The sequence below is a fragment of the Ambystoma mexicanum genome, chromosome 2p, assembly GCF_040938575.1.
Source record: "Ambystoma mexicanum isolate Mex_15411 chromosome 2p, UKY_AmexF1_1, whole genome shotgun sequence".
Classification (NCBI taxonomy): Eukaryota; Metazoa; Chordata; class Amphibia; order Caudata; family Ambystomatidae; genus Ambystoma; species Ambystoma mexicanum.
Window position 1 is genome coordinate 1,234,612,147 of NC_090923.1, and position 13,387 is coordinate 1,234,625,533.

The following is a 13,387-nucleotide window of genomic DNA, read 5'->3' on the forward strand; positions in this document are numbered from 1 at the left end:
AGACATGATATAGGCCAGAGAATGACAGGAGGCAAGGAGGGGCACACCTGCTCCCTCCTTTCCTGTCACTCTCTGGCCGGCCTCTCTTGGCCCTCTTCCTGCTCCCACCTGTGAGGCTAAAAACCTTGGGGTCATCTTTGACTGCATACTCTCCTTCTCTCCTAACATCTCTGACGTCTCTAAGATGTCACACTCCCAGCTGCACCTCCTCAGGGGTATTCTTCCTTTCCTCTCCTTCCCCCAGAAGCTCACTGTCTCTAGACCTCTGGTTCTCTCTAGGCTGGACTACTGCAACAGCCTCTTTCTAAATTTGCCTGCCTCTCCTCTCCGCCCTCTGCAACTCATCTAGAACAGGACTGCAAGACTTGTCCTTGGCCTCAAGCCCAGGGATCTTCTCTCTCCAGGACTGATAGCTCTGCACTGGCTCCCTGTGGTTGTGAGGATTAAGTTCAAACCCCTCTGCATTGTCCACAAGGCCTTCTGGGGCCTGGGGACTCAATACCTTCAACTCTCTCTTGCTAAATATCTTCCTTATCGAGCTCTTCGCTCATATGCCTCCAACTCCCTCAGGGTCAGTCGCTTCTCCAAGCAACAAGTTGGTGGTATATCTCCTTCTTCGTCTTGGGCCTCCCTCTGGAACAGCCTCCCTGCCTCTCTGAAACTTGAGGAGAACCATCTCCGGTTCCGGAAGCACCTCAAGACCTTCCTCTTTGCTTCTGCTTTCTCTCCTCCTTCCCCTGCTGATCGCCTAGCTGAAACTGAAACTGCACTGGTTACCTGGCTACCCTCTGATCTCAGGCCCGGGTCCCCTCCCAGCCAGTTGCACACCTAAACTGCCCCCCTGGCAACCCTTGCACTCGGGGGCTGTTTCTGTATCCCTCCAGCCCCCTACCAGCACTTGACACCTGATGTCTGCACTTACCCTTGCTCTTGTCACCAGCTGGCCACACTTTTTATTTATATGTTTTATTTATTTTTTACTGTTATCCTATGTATTGCTTTGCCCCCACTCCCTTCCCCCCGCACTTTTCCCCCTCCGCCTCCCCTGCACTTGCGCAATCTCAATGTCACCTGGCCTAGTAAGATCATTGTCTCTGTCTTCCCTCTGTTCCCCCTCCCTTGCCTTATTGCGCCTTGAAACACTTGTGTATAGGTGCGTTATAAATGCCATATCATATCACATCATATCATATCTTATAGTAGACTTCATCTTAGAAACAAAGTGCATTAGTGAGCTGTCAATTTGTCTCTCAAGTTACTTCATAGGGCAATGTTTATGAACTTTAATTCATTCAACAATTTCAGTAACTCAAATGATAGGAAGATTTCCTTACTTGCCGAAAGCCTGTACCAGAAATCTTGAGTGTTAATCCACTCTATATGATGTACAAAACTGGCAAAATATTTCTCTCTAGTTGACAATGTACCTTTACAGATTATTAGAAGGTGTCTGATGTCTTGAACATAACCTTTGTTACATAGATCACAGACCCCTGCATTGGGCTCCAGATTGTTCCATATTCTCGTGGTCTCATTTGTTTTTACTAGATTTAGTTGAAATCGTAATAATTCACTATACCATTCAGGGTTCGGAAATCTTCTCAAATATGGCAAAATATATTTGCATGATTTTTCGCAAACACTAAATTTGTTTGAACTCTTAAGTTTACATAATTGTACTCTAGTTGTAATCCAGTCTGTTCTTAGCAGAGCAAGTTTCACTTTGACAGGATTTTCAATTAGAATTTTGCTGATCACCTCACAGGACAAAAATATTTGCTCTGCGTCACTTCTCAAATTGAACAAGTAGCCACTCTTCATTTTACTCCTATGTTTGCCCAAGTTTTCACATAGGGAATGTTTACAAGGATCGAAAATTGATCAATATATAAGTAACAATTTCTAAGATTGGAGTGACGACAAGCCCAATTCATATCTTAAGCACACAATAGAAAGAGACATAGGAAGGTTACGTGTTTTTTTCCTTATCCGCCCTTCAGGTTTATCCCAATTCATGTTACCTGCACTCTTAGCCGTATAAAAGTGGGGGTATAACTTTCCCCTTATAAAATTTTATCAGGTGTAATATTGAGAATCTACAGAGACTTTTCAGAATATTTTTTTGTTGACTGATGAATTGGATTGTTTTTAACTCCAATTCCTCGCTAAGATCTTTCAACGAGTTGGTAGTTTTTAGGTTAAAGCATAAAAACATTTTTTTTTCACAGTTGGCAAATTCTGATTATTCAATCTCCAATTGTCAGATTGTCTACTTTTGGGCTGATTGCTAAAGATCATTATGTGTGATTTGGCTGGATCAATCTTCAGGTCATTTGCCGTCACATACTCTTCCATGGCTTTCAACAGATATTTGAGACCAAGTGGAGTATGGTCTATCAGGGCAATGTCGTCCGCATAAACCAGAAAGTGGACAAGGTAGTTACTGATCCTAGGACAGACAAGCGAATGGGCCATTAGGAATTCCACTAAGTCTGCTAGATACAGATTAAATGAGTATGCAGCTAATATGTATCTTCGTCTAACTCCATTTCTGGTAGATATTTTTGATGACAGATCTCCTCTAAAATTTAATCTCACTCTAAACGTTGTTTGATTGTCAAGAGCTATGATTATTGTCAGCAGAATACCCCAGTTTCATATTCTGATCCATAATTTAGCTCTGTTCACCAGATCAAATGCTTTGGTGAGATCTATCAAAGATATTTATGTAGAGTTTGATTTAGGATGGATACTTTGATCTTTAAGAATCAAAATGATTAGGCCATTAAATATGGTGGATAGGCCTTTTCGGAATTCCGTTTCATGTTTGGCAATAATCATTTTGCTCTCAGCCCAATTCCCTAAATCTTGAAGTACAATGCCTAAAAAAATGTTACTGTCACAGTCGAGCAATGCGATAGGAAGGTAGTTGCATGGCTCTGTTCTGTCTCCTTTTTTATGGATCGGAATGACAATTGCACGCTTCCATGACTGACACTTTAGGATGTTTACAAATAAAACATAAAGAATGTTTGACCGAAGTGAAGTGTCCAATTTCAGAATCATGTTTGTTAGACCATTAGGGCCTGCTGCTCTGAGTCTCGAAGATTTTACGCATAGTGACTCAATTTCTTTTTGTGATACATTGAGAGACCACTTGATGCCTTACTGTGTGGTTGATTAGCTATTGTCATGACCCCTGCCCCTGGCCTTGGCAGATAGGCCATCTGGGCTGCACCACCGTCTTCTATCATGGCCTCAAGGGCCCCATCATGTCCCCCAAGACTCTCTGGGAGTCAATCCTGGCGCCTTTGGCGCCAGGCTCATATGGGAAGTCAGATAACTGGAACTTACAATAGCATTTACACAACATGGATGCCCCTGCATGGCTCAGTTCCAGAACTGAGCCATGCGGGCTAGCATTTTAGGTGTGGTCATGCCTGGGGGCACCTGGGATACCTGCAGGCTATATAAGCCACGGCCAAGCTGGGGAACACGCTTCGCGTTACTCTGCTGGTCGCAGCGTGCTGCTCACCAGGGTCTGTTGGAATCTTCATCTGCATTCCGGGCCCAATTAACTGCAAGAACAAGAACACCGTTAGTATTCATTTACCTACGAGTGAGCCCTGCTTCTGTCCTCCGTTCCAGAATCCCGAACATCCAGCATCTCGTCGAACACTCGCTCTATCTGGGAAGCTGCAACCTGAGAAGAAAGTGAACAGAAACGCAGCATTAGTAAGTGTTTATTCTTCAACAATGAAAAACAACCAAAAGGCGCACGCTTACTTGAATTTGACTTGTTCTTGGTCCACGTCCATTCTGGGCCATTTAACAACCCGCAAGAAGAAAGAAAAGGTTGATTAACACGCAGAAGTGCTAGAAGGCGGCTTGTGCAACACTTTACTCACTGCTCTCCATATTCTCGGCAACATACAGTCCGGGACATCACGGTGGCCTGCAAGAAAGGGACAACAAACAGGTTAGCACAAGAAAGGCACATAGTGCCGCGCTCCGCGCTTTCACTTACCATCTCGTGCACAGCCCCAGGCAGCACGGCATCACCAGAACCGCACCTAAGAAAGAAGGAAAGACATTAATAGGTGCAGTTGCAGAATAAAGAACAAACTGCCAAAACAGCAGACTTACCTGACAAACGGAGTCGCAGCAGGCCTGGACTCTGAGGGGCCCGCACCAGTGAAGCAACTAGGTTGCGACGCGCCCATCCACAATGTGCCCCTGCACAGAACAGCAGGACGGAGAGTGCACAATACCACAAAGCAAGTTGAGGAGAGCACTAAGGGGTTGTTGGGTCCACAAGGGAGGTGGGCTCCGAGCTAGAAGAGACAATAAATCTGAACCTAAACGCCTGTGTTTTCAGACCTGGTCCTCAGCCGAACAAGAGTCCAAGGGAGTGGGTCCAAGGTCGGAAGCAGTCCAGCCAGACTGGGTGGCGTCCCTGTGGATACCAGGTGAGCGTTACAGCTATGAACATTTCGGGAGGTACTAAAAGTATTCCGTCCAAATATGATTTGTTATAGGGCAAGCTTGTTGCATCCCTTGCGATTGAGTTTGACCATTAATGATCAGCCTAAAATGTCTGAACTGTAATGGAAGAAGAGCTTGTAACATTGTGTGTCCATTATGAATGCTACGTGTGAGTCGTTGCATGCGGGACCAATGACGGAAGGTGTTTTTTAACTTTTTTTTGGTTTCTGGTCAAACATTCCTTGTTTAGACCCTCTTTTTTTTAGTGCTCTTGATTTTTTACTTAGGTCTTTCTTTTTTATATAAGCTTCTTCGTCAAAAGTGCTTCATGAATTCAACTTTGAACTCTGAGCAATATTGATGTAATTCGACATAATGTAGTCAATGGTCGACACCACATTCATTTCCATTTGACCATGTAGAGACAGGAATCACATCAACACTCACATTATCATTAACAATGATCAAATTCCAATCCAAAAACCAGGCATCCCACAATTCACCATTACTTTTGTTCAAATTTGCTTTTGCAAATTGCCTTACTTCTGGTGAACAATATGCATTAAACTCACCACCTATTATTATCAAGACATCACCATATAGGATGTGTATATCAGTCATGATCGCTGACATCATCAAGAAATGTAAAAATACTCTTGTTCGCGGGGTTCCAAAAGATGTTAATTATAATTAGACCTTTCACACTTTCTCACCAATTGATCAAGCATCTGGAAACAACGATGCCGTCCAAATTATGGCTTATACAAATAATATAATTTGCTATACTCTTCCTAATGGCAATGAGAAGGCCCCCAAAGTGTCTACCTCCATTCGGACATATTGCATTATGATTTATAAATGTAAACCCATCTAGTTGGACATTGTCCCTTAACCATGTCTCTGGGAGAAAGATCAGGTCTTTGTCTTTAAAAATGGATTGGCTCATACCGGTGACTTTAGACAATGAGGGACCTAGTATGTTCCAACTTAAGAGGGAGAGATTTACTTTTTTCTGTTTCCCTACAGAGGGTCTCCACATGCGGTGAGTCTCTGTAGGACGTCTGCTAAAAATATCAGGCAGAAGGGTCCATAACTTTGCTTTCTCCTTATTCAATTTCGACAAGGATCAATTTTCCAACATGGATAGGGTGGAACTTGAATCCTTCTCTCCTTTAGCACTGTTGTCCATTTGACTACTACAGAGTCTCTCACAGGAACTTTTCATAGGTGTTGGAGGTAGAGGTGGTAATGCCTCGAATACTTCAATATTGAGTTTACTAAATTCATTATCACACACTAACAAGGCATTCCATCCCTCATTTGATTTTAAAACGAGTTCCACTATGAAAGTACAGTTTTCACATGGAAAGGAGATCTGGTCAATGTCTTTACTATGGAACAGATATAGATTAGGTATTTTTTGTGTGTTATTCAATATGGTGGTGCGATTTAGTGCCTCATAGCCTCTTGATTCTGAAGGTTGTCTTAGCAATAGTTTCGGTAATGCATAAGGTTTAAAAGGAACAGTTAGAGTGATTACAGACTGTACCAAGATATTTGTTGGCTCACATGGGTCCAATTTAGGTACAGATGATTCTGCAGTTATGACAGAAGTTGCTGCAAGGTCTTCATTATTATCATTGCAGGGTACCATGATTTTGTTCGATGGACAGACTTTTTTCTTCTACTGACAAAGATGGGTGCAATAGGCAGTGGTTTTTGCGGGACGGGAATCCAGTCCCCTGTCTGGAAACTCATGCTGATCATTGACTTCTGCAAATCTTGATTAGAGGTGGTCTGGTTCATTTCACCACACTAAGAAGAGTCAGCACAATTATTTTTTTCCCTTTGCCATTATTTTGGCATGTAAGGTGATGTCATTTACTGCAGATATTTGACCGTCTCCTGAATCAATGATTTTGTTTTATGCTTTGAAGAAATTCTTTTTGCTAGATTCATTTTGTTTCCTCAATTTAAATTTTTCAGTGGGTTCAGTCACAGACTCATTTGCTACCACTACAGACTTTGAGTTTTTTTTCTTTTCCCCTTCTGTTGGTGATTTTTTGAGGGGGACTGTACATTAGACCCGCCTTGCTCTGTCAGTTGTACAACTGACGCGTCTTGCCTTGCGTCCTTCTCAACATTAATGGTCAGAGAAAGGGCAATCTTATTATTCAACAAACTGCCAATTTTAGAGAGGCTTAGTGCCTGGTCATCGAGCAGTTGAGCGAATCTCATGAATTCCTCGAGTCCAGATGTTGAAAGTGGAGTCTCATCACGGTAGTAGCATTCATTTATTTCTGAAATGCAAGTTTCGTTTAAGCTCTCTCATGTTTCTTGAGGTCTGTTAGAGAAGATGTAATTTTCTTCCACATATTTTTGTTTTCGTCATATTCTTTCTGATTGCGAAAGTCCGTTTTCAATTCATTTAATAATATTGTGTGTTCTTTACTGAGACCGCACAATGTGTCTATGAGATCTTTCCCTTTGTTGTTGATTGCTGTTGAAAGACCTACTAATGCAGATTCGCAGCTAGCAACTTCCTTTGAAAGCTCTATTAGTATGCCTGAATAAATGTGTACCTCATTTTTCACTGAGTCAAACACATTAACCAGCGAGTTCAAAAAGAAATGTAATGTTTCCAGGGTGGTTTCTTGTGTTAGGTCTTGTGGTGGCAGTCTCTCTGAGGAAATATTCCTCCACTGTTGCCAGTTTCCGAGGTTTGTACTTCTGATTGATGGGTTAAACTGAAGATTATGCGGAGTTGATGGTATATGGTGGATGTAATCCACATTAGTATGTCTAAATCTTTTCGTGGACAGATTTCTTCCAAGATCACTGGCTGGCTCGTCAAGAAGTATAATATAGGGGGTATGGGAGGCAGGATTACTACTTAGACCTAAGAGACATTGGCCCTCATTCTGAGTATGGAGGTAAGTACCGTCCCTTACCGGCATGGCGCAGATAGCATGTCCGAGCTGGCAGTAGCCCACTAAAAGCGCACTATTACGAGTTCGCGGACACAAGCTTTGCGCCATGCCAGTAAGGGACCTAGCGCCATGCCGCAAAAGGGCCTGAAAACCCCCCTACCGGCATGAATCACACCGTAGACAACACTACCGCCATAGACCAACGCGGCATTAGCAGTGACTGTAAATAGCGTTCACCGTTATTTATGGTCACCGTTAAATTGCAGAACCGGAAATAGCGTCATCGCACAGGAACGAAAAGGAGCACGGTGGCCATCTGTAAAAACACAATCCATTGCCATCCTCACCACACAGGACCCCTGGCACACTGGTGACCGACCGGAAAGTTCCTACAACCACCCAGGAATGCCCAAAACACCAAAGAAGGGAGCTGCCCGCCTCCGAAAGGAGCAGTTCAGCCCAGATGAGCTAAAAATGCTCGTAGATACCCTATACAAGCATGCTGGGACTGTGTTTAGCAGCAACATGCAGAGGGAGGCGGTGCTGAAAAAAAAAGAAATCTGGGCACTAGTATGCCAGAAGGTGAGCGCAGTGGGCAACACCCCCCGCACGGTAAAGGATTGCCGCAAAAGGTGGGATGACCTGCGGCTGAGGGTGCGGAGCATCCTTTCTGCGAACCGAAAGCAGGCCTTGGATACCGGAGGAGGACCAAGTTCGCCAATAAAGCTCATGCCGTGGGAGGAGACATGTGCGGGCATGATAGGGGCAGAATCCATTGAACGGGTCGGAGAAATGGAGTGTGCCACCACGTTATCCGCTGATGGAGGTGAGTGTCCAAAGTAAATACTGCTAAGGCAAATGTGATGAAAGTCACTGCTAACGTCTGGCCAAAGAGAGACGCCATGGTCGGCCACACACACCCCCCCTGTAAATTATGCCGAAGCAAGTGAGACCCAAGCCAGTGCCTGGTGCAAGGCCGTAACGTACATGACACATACCACACAAAGTTGCTAATCCAATGAGGCACACAGGGTCGTTGATGTAAACAGTGTGCATGTTAGACAGCACAGTACCTGGCCAACATGAGTGACACCGACATATGCATGCATTTACCACCCATGTATGGAATGACGTGCCGTTCCCTACACAAATGCCGATTACCCACAATTGTCTGAATGTGCAATCGTAGCCATGTATGAATGCTGGCTATCCAAACATCACTCATGCCGTCCCTCTCTTCCACCCCCACAGGCAGTGAGCATGACAGTGAGGAGCAGGACAGCAACTGTTCCAGCACATCCAGGGGCCAAGGCAGGGGCCGCCATGTCCCAGCGACAAAGACACCATTGGGACGTACACCACCAGCACCAGCAAGGCTTGTGGAGGGTGCACCACCCCCACCCCTCCCTGCACTGCCTGCAGACACCTGCCCAACGCCACGGTCCGAGGAGTCCAGTGTGGCTGGGGAGGAGGCAGCCACGGCCCCCCTCGAAGTTGAGGACAGCCCCAATGACATCAGGGGAACAACGGAGGACGACACTGTGGAAGTAGTGCACACCCCTGAAGATTTACCAAACCCCCAGGTATCCTTCATTGACTCTGGTGAGAATGACACACTGGAGCAGTCTGGCCAAGAACAGACACAGGAACATGGCAGTCCCGTGTACAGTCCCGTTGAGGAAGCGCCGGCAGGACATGTCAGCCCGATCCCCAGCAGGGCCACTGCTTCATCCGCCGGTGCACAGCGGGCTGACCAGCTCTCTGCCCTGATATTGGAATTTGTGCAGGACAATTGCCAGGCCAGGGAGGAGTGGCAGGCTGATTTGAGGGCACTGGGCCAGTCCATAACCGAAAACACTAACCGCCTCTGCGAGGTGCTCGGCCGCAACTCCACCCAGACCAGCCCGCTCCGTCCGTCGCTCCGTGCGCAGCACCGACGGGACATGTGGTGTGTGTGGAGTTGTTGTGGGGATGAGAGTGGTGGAGGGTTTGTTTTTCACATTCAGATTTTCACTTGTAATACACCGGTTGTGTTACAAAAAAATAACCAGAGTGGACATTCATCATTGCGCATGTGTCATTTAATCTTGCACAGTGCATAGTGTACATGTATCCTCACACCCAGTGCCCTATGTCCTAACATTATGTCACCCTCTGCTGACTTGTGTGTCAGAAATATTGTGCGATCAATGACTGCCGCACAGCACGTCCCTCCTGTGTATCGGCACCGTGATGATGTCCTGCCCCATCTTCCTCCTCCCCTTCATCACCATCAGGTGGTAGTAGTTCCATGTCAGGGGGCTGGGGCACGTTCCGACGGATGCACATATTGTGCAGCATTACACATGCCATGGTGATCTTGGCCACCTTCTCATGGCTGTAGAGGAGTGCACCACCCCACCGGCTGAGGCAGCAAAATCGTGCCTTCAACAGGCCAAAGGTCTGCTCAATCACCACACGTGTACGGGTATGGGAACGATTGTAGTCCTCCTCGTGACTGTTCTGTGGGTTTCGGACAGGGGTCATGAGGCACGGCTTCAAGGGATAGCCACCATCACGTGCATGAGAGGGGAATGAAGATGAATGTTCGCACATTCATGTTGGACAACTGTACTAGTCTCACATGGCAGCAGGTAATTTGTGCCCACACGCACAGGTCCCTGGATGCATTGACCCCATTTCTAGCCCCGCTATGTTTCCTGTGCAATCGACTAATGGTGTGGGTTGCATCTTCAAGATTGGTCATGGTGTGCACTGACATCTTGTTGCACGTGCATCATATATGCATACAGCAGTGTCGGTGTAAAATCAGTGATGAGTTGGGTTCTCTGGGATTTGGTAGTAGGGAGTGTTGGCTGTAGTCAGTTCTATATTGGGCATTCTGCACTGATCAGTTCCATGGTGACATGTAGCACTCTTATGGGTGTGCTGAACCAGTGACACACTGTGGTATCCCTGGTTGACTCAGTTCAATGCACTCCCAGGGATGATTGTCCTGTATGGTGATATGCTGGAGACAGCAACATAGTGCATATGCAGTGCATAGTGCAGGATGACCTTACGGTGTGTGAGGGCCGCTGATGAGTGGTGCATGTGTTGTGGGATGTGGGCTGGTTACCTGTTAGTCATGTCGTCATAGGTGTCGGCCTTACTTCATCACTATGGGATTTGGTTGTCATGTACTATTTCAGTTGCTTTGGGGCATAGTGTTCGGTGATGTGCACATCGTGCACTGACGTCAACATTCCCACCCAGGTGGAGTATGCATCCCCCCCTTCCCAGCCAGATGGAGTATGCATCCCCCCCTTCCCACACAGGTGGAGTATGCCTCCCCCCACCTTCCCAGCCAGGTGGAGTAGGCATTCCCCCCTTCCCAGCCAGGTGGAGTATGCATCCCTCCCCCTTACCAGCCAGGTGGAGTATGCATCCCCCCATTCACACCCGGTTGGAGTATGCAGCCACCCACCTCACAACCCCGATGCACTGCCATGGCCCAGTCAGGCAACTCACCAAGCATCCAGGCACGTCGTCCAGCATGTCGCTCCATGTAGCGTGGTAGCGTGGAGTTCCGCAGTACCAAAGAGTCATGAGTTAATCCTTGATATTGGGCGCAGCATTGTGTGATGATCTTGCTGGTGTCGCATTCCATCTGCACATTGATGGAGTGGTATTGCTTGCGGTTGCGATACACCACCTCCATGGTATGCGGGACCACCAACTCCACGTGGGTGCAGTCGAGGGCACCTACACAATTTGGCATGCCTGCCAGTGCATGCAAGGCAACTTTTGTATCGAATATCTCCTGGGGAGTCCGTGGTAGGGATATGTAGTCCCTTGTGTGCTTGAGGAGGGCATCCAAAACTTGGTTCAGTATCCAGGAAAATAAGGGTTGTGATATGCCATGCATGTGCCCCACTGTGTGCTGGTAGGTGCCTGTAGCAAGGAAGTGGAGCACAGACACTACCTTCAGTAGAGGGGGGATGGCGGTGCGTATTTCTATGAGGCTGACTATGTCGTTGTGTTTCAGGTCCACTATGGTGGTGATGGTGTCACGGTGAAGCCGGTACAGGGTGTGGATCTGCTCAGGTGTTAGGTTGAAGGGGGTGGCTGTGATGCAAGGGATTGGGGGCTGCCAGCATGGTAACGGTGGCTGCACTGGTGGGGCATGCTGTGCGCTTTCTCATCCTCCTGAGTCTCCTCTGTGGTGGCGGCTGTTGTTGTTGAGGCATTGCAAGCAGGGCCTCCAGTTCCAGTAATGCTACTACTATTGGTATAATCTTGGTGTGGGAGGGGGTGTGGTGTGTGGGTGTGCTCCTTTTGTACTGGCCCTGACTCCATTGCCTCCACCTGTGCTGATTGTGTGCACCTGTGGCTCTTGGAAACACTGCTCAGGGTTCTTAACGCCTGGTCTGCGATACCGGTATTTACACCATGCCAGTATGCACTTTTTCGGCCTTCAGGAGGCCGTTATTTGCATGTCCGCATCACTTGTGATCTTCTCCGGTTTACCGCATGCTGCTAATGCCGGCATGGTGTGTCACGTGTTTGCTATTTATGGCATTGTACTTGATGGTGCTGTAAATAGCGTTCTGGTTGGTCAGAATAGCCTGTAGCAGTAAGCAATGCCGGTAATCCTTTACCGTCATCGTTTTTCCCTTACCTCCAAACTCAGAATGAGGGCCATTGTGGTAAAAGACCTCTATTTTCAGCAGTATTGTATAAAACATCTAAACTTTGTGATAGATGTTTACTCTTTATTAATTCACCTATCGTGCGTTTCATTGTGGCATTTGAGATGGCCTACTCCAAGTTCTGATCTTAAGATATCTTAATCAGATGACTATGCACCAGGGAAAGTTCCAGCATAACGTGCTGTTGGTGACAAGAGCACAGTCTTCATTCAAATCATCAATATTTGCCAAATGTGGTGTACTTGAGAGAGATGACGTAGCGCACAAGTTAGGTGTTCTGCGTTGGTTGGAACTAATCTCTCTGGACGGATCGAACTCCAGGGTTCGCAGATCATCCTTCATTGATGCACTTCTGGGGTTATGCATGTCTCTTAAGCAGTGTGAGCGTTTATTTGGTGAGATCTCGGGGGAACACTGCATGCCGTGTCAGTCAAAAGATACTTCTTTTACCACTAGTTGGCAGTTACTGTAGCGGTAAAATGTATTAGAGGTTATATTCTTATATTTTCATTACTTTTCGAAGCAGTTCTGAGCTGGAATGTTCCACTTTCCCCAAAAGAAGATTTTGCAGGCTGCGTCTTATCGTGAGCTATAATAGCTAGATTGAAGTCAGTCGTATGTGTTATGCCGAAGATACGGTACGCGGGGCAGTCTGAGGCTACAGCTAACTGGCGGTGTGTCGCTTCATTCGTGGGGGGCCATCTGGCTCTCCATCAAACACAACAGATACACTTGCAGCACTCAGCTGCGCTCCGCTTGTGGTGGAGTCTTTTTACTCCACTTGGTCTGCCTCCTGATGTCAAGGAAAAAAACACTTGTCACAGGTTCTACTCCACTGCAAAGGGATAGTGCTGCTCCCAGTTCACAGCAAACACACTCGTAGCACTCCGCTGCGCTCCACTCGTGGTAGAGTCTTTGTACTCCACTTGGTCTACCTCCTGATAGCAATGAAAAAAAGACTTGTCACAGGTTCCACTCCACCGGAAAGGGATAGTGTAGCTCACAGTTCACAGCAAACACACTCTCAGCACTCCCTACCAAACATCGCTAGGCCAGAAACCTTTAGCGTATTACAGTGGACTCCTAGACCCAGTGATGCAGGGACAGTTCCCTTGTGAGAAAGCTCTAGTGGCAGCAGTTTTTGCGATTCAGAAGTCTTAGACCAATACTATGGTGTTAACCAGTGACATTGTACCTGGTGCATGAGGTCTTCGCGATTCTATAAAAGTCTAAATCCATGTTAATGACTCCGAGAGTGTCAGGGTATGAGCTAATTTTGAT